Source organism: Suricata suricatta, chromosome 8 (genome assembly GCF_006229205.1).
Source record: "Suricata suricatta isolate VVHF042 chromosome 8, meerkat_22Aug2017_6uvM2_HiC, whole genome shotgun sequence".
Classification (NCBI taxonomy): domain Eukaryota; kingdom Metazoa; phylum Chordata; class Mammalia; order Carnivora; family Herpestidae; genus Suricata; species Suricata suricatta.
Genome location: NC_043707.1, coordinates 131,170,968 through 131,175,155, shown reverse-complemented (window position 1 = coordinate 131,175,155; position 4,188 = coordinate 131,170,968).

The following is a 4,188-nucleotide window of genomic DNA, read 5'->3' as shown; positions in this document are numbered from 1 at the left end:
TCTTCTGCCCATTTCTTCACTGGGTTAATTGTTTTTTGGGTGTGGAGTTTGGTGAGTTCTTTGTAGATTTTGGATACTAGCCCTTTATCTGATATGTCATTTGCAACTATCATTTCCCATTCTGTTGGTTGCCTATTCGTTTTCTTGATTGTTTCCTTTGCAGTGTAGAAGCTTTTTATTTTGATAAGGTCCCAAGAGGTCAGGTTTGCTTTCATTTCCCTTGCCTTTGGGGATGTGTCAAGTAGGAAATTGCTGCGGTGGAGGTCTAGGAGGTTGTTTCCTGCTTTCTCCTGGAGGGTTTTGATGGTTTCCTGTCTCACATTCACCTCCTTCAGCCATTTTGAGTTTATTTTTGTGTATAGTGTAAGAAAGTGGTCTCGTTTCATTCTTCTGCATGTTGCTGTCCAGTTCTCCCAGCACCATCTTAACTATTTTTAAGGGCACGGTTCAGTGGTATCAAGTTCATTCACGCTGCTGTGTGGCCATCACCACCAGCCTTGCCCAGGACTCTTTTCATCTAATAACGCCGAAACTGTATGCTCACAAAAACACAATAAACACAAACTCCTGTTCTCCCCTCCTCCCAGTAAAATGGCGACCACACTTCTGCTTTCTGCCTTTATGGTCTTGACTATTCTCGGTGCGTCAGACAGTATTTGTCTCTCTGTGCCTCACTTACATCACTTAGCGTCACGTCCTGAAGATTCACCCATGTTGTAGCATGTGTTAAATTTTCCTTTCTTGTTTTTTAAAGTTTTATTTATTTTTGAGATGGAGAGAGACAGAGCATGAGAGGGGGAGGGGTAGAGAGAGAGGGAGACACAGAATCAGAAACAGGCTCCAGGCTCTGAGCTAGCTGTCAGCACAGAGCCCGACGCGGGGCTCGAACCCATGAACGTGAGATCATGACCTGAGCCGAAGTCGGAGGCTTAACCGACTGAGCCACCCAGGCGCCTCTCCTTTCTTTTTAAAGCTGAATAATATTCCACTGTGTGTATCCAGCACATTTTGCTTATCCGTTCCTCTATCGATGGCCACTTGGTGGCTTCTAATGGCACTGCTCCTAATGGATCGTGTGATAAATCCATGTTTAACGTTTTGAGGAACCGCCATACTGTTTTGCACCGTGGCCACACCACTTTAGATCCTCACCAACAGCACAGTGTTCTGACTTCACCACATCCCCAACACCACTTGTTTTCTGGGTTGTTGTTGGTTTTTTTAGCCATCCTAGCGGGTATGAAATGGCATCTCATTGTAGAGAAATTTCCATTTCCCTAGTGATGAGTGATGGACATCTTTTTGTGCGTTTATTGACTACTTGTATGTCATCTTCAGAGAAATGCCTATTCAAGTCATCTGCCCATTTCTGAATCTGGTGGTTTTCTCTTGTGACTTTTAGGAGTTCTTCTCTTTATCCTTTCATGTGGCCCAAGTTTCCACAGTTATTATTTTCTTCCCTCTTGAGGAAAGTCCTCAACATTTCCTACAGTTTATTCTTCTGATGATGAATTCTCCCAATCTTGTTTATTTAAAAAAAGTCTTTGTTTCTTCCTCATTCTGAAATAAACTTTAACTTTTTAGAGCAGTTTCAGCTTCACAGCAAAACTGAAAGGAAGGTACGGAGATTTCCCACAGGCCCCCGGCCCCCACTCTGCACCGCCCTTCCCCATAATCCACATCTCCCACCAGAAGGAACATTCGGTACAGTAGATAAGCCTGCACTGATATGTCACAATCGTCCAAAGTCCGTCTGGGCTCACTGTTGGGGTTGTATGTTCTGGGGGTTTGGCCAAACATCTGATGATATGCACCCATCATTACAGCATCACACTGAATAACTTCACTGCCCCAAAAAGTCCCCTGTGCTCCCCCATCCATCCTCCCTCCTCCTAGCCCCCGGCAACCGTAACTACTCTTTTCACTGCCTCCATAGTTTTGCCTTTTCCAGAGTGCCGTATAGTTGAAATCATTCAGTATGTAACCTTTTCAGACGGGCTCCTTTCACTTAGTAATGTGCATTTACGTTTCCTCCAGAGGAAGATTTTAAGCAGAGGAGGAACACGACCTGACTGATGTTTTTAAAAGACCATCTGGCCACAATGAGGAAAAGTGGATTAGAAGGGGCGGAGCAGGTGGTGGGGGAAGTAAGGAGGCAATTGCTGGAATCTGTGCCAGAGGTGGTGGTAGACTGAACCCAGATAAGGAGAAAAGGGGACAGACGCACTGACCGGAGTGATTGATAGACCCGGCGGGGGCGGGGAGAGGAAGGCAAGTGAGGACCAGGAGCTGGGTGATGGCGGGGAGTGGGGAAGAGCTGGGAAAGGGGACAGGGCATTTCATTTGGAGCCCATTAAATGTGAGATGTGTGACAGTCAGGAAATGCCAAGAGGGCGGTTAATAAGATCTCAGAAGACAGGAGCGGGGAGAGATGAGAATTTGGGAGTCCTCATTTGGAGATGTAACCCAGAGCCCTGGACATGATGCCCCCAGGGAACAGAGCATGGGGGAGAAGAAAGAAAGGGGCCACGAGAGGAGGGAAGATGTGCCCATTTTATGCCCGCATCCCTCCCGAGCTTAGCGGTTAGTGGCTGCTCCGCGTGCATTGGTGGGAGGAAGGAAGGACCAGGAGCCACACAGAAGCACCGGCAGGCGTGGTCAGCCCTGGCTCTTGTCTGGGGGAAGGACCTGGGGAGGGCTCAGTTGGAGGGGGGGAGAACCGTTGGAGGACAGAGTCCAGGGAGAGACAGGGTTGCCCGGAGTGTGCGGTGCACAGTGGGAAGGAGGAAACTGAGTCAGGTGGAAGTGGAAATCCCACTCAGGCGTCCAGCTTGAGTGGCTGGTAAGGCAGCTCTTAGAGACAGGTGCACGGGGAGGGGGCTGGAAAGTGGCTGAGGGACATTCCATGGGGGGCGGGGCGGGGTGAGGGGAGGATGCTGGTCCCAGTCCCAGACCTGGGGAGGAGGGCAGTGTCGCTCTGTGAGCCCATACTTCTCTGTCACGTCCTGATCCCTTTGCAGTGCCTGCCCCCCCCAGCCCCGTGGGTAATTTCTCAAATCCCTCCCTAGGTGGGATGTGTTCTCATTCCTTCTGTGGGGCTGCCACCATGTGGCGATTGGGGGAATGACAGCCAAGGGGACCTCTTGGCCGGGAACACCCACCTTTTGGGAAGTATTCCTTACGCACCTGCTATGTGTGAGGCACTGAGCTAGGTTCTGTGCGGGATACAGAGAATCTGAGATACAGCCGTGAGGTGAGAGGGCTTGGAAGGGGCAAACGGGGGGGTTTAATTCTGGTTCCGAGACATGCCACAGTGTGACTTTGGGGAGAGACGGCCCAGGCCATGGCTTCGCAGGTGCAGGGATTCTGCAGAGGGACATTCCCAGGGGACCGTGCCCAGGGGCAGGCTGAGGATGCAGGGGGCACCCAGAGGTGCTCCCTCCCAGTGCACCTGTCCCCTTCCACTCAGGGTGTCTAAATGTGCTCCCTTCTCTTTTCCTCTTCCCTTTGTCTGCCTCTCGGTTGACCCTTTTTCTGTTCTTTGGGGCTCGCTCTCCATTTCTCTGTGTCTGTCTGTCTTTCTGTCTGTCTCTCTCTCCTCCCACCCCTGTATCCACCTTTCTCCTCACCTCTGCTTTGTCTCTTTCTTCCTGTCTCTTCACTGCCTCCCTTTTCCTGTCCATCTCCCTGATTTCTTGGTCCCCCACACTACACCGCCCTGCTACTTCCCCTCTATCTTCATCTCTGCCCATCTCCGCCCCATTTCTTCCTGTCCCTCTGTTTCTACCCCCTGCCCCCCACCCATCCCCCTTCCCGCCCACGTCTCTCCTCGCCAGCCTGTCCAAAGCCGCTGACCTGGACCATCACTGGGTGGCCAAGGCCTGGCTGAATGACATCGGCCTGTCCCAGTACGCTCAGGCCTTCCAAAACCACCTGGTCGATGGGCGGATGCTGCTCTCCCTCGTGAAGCGGGACCTGGAGAAGCACCTGAACGTGTCCAAGAAGTTCCACCAGGTCAGCATCCTGCTGGGGATCGAGCTGCTGCACCAAGTGAACTTCAACAGGGAGGTGAGGACCAGGGCAGGGGTGGGGGCCCTTCCACAGCCTTTCTTTCTGCACTGGTCCCCACTGTCTGTCCATCCAACGATCTGTCCATCCATGCATCCATCGGCACACGCATCCATCCAC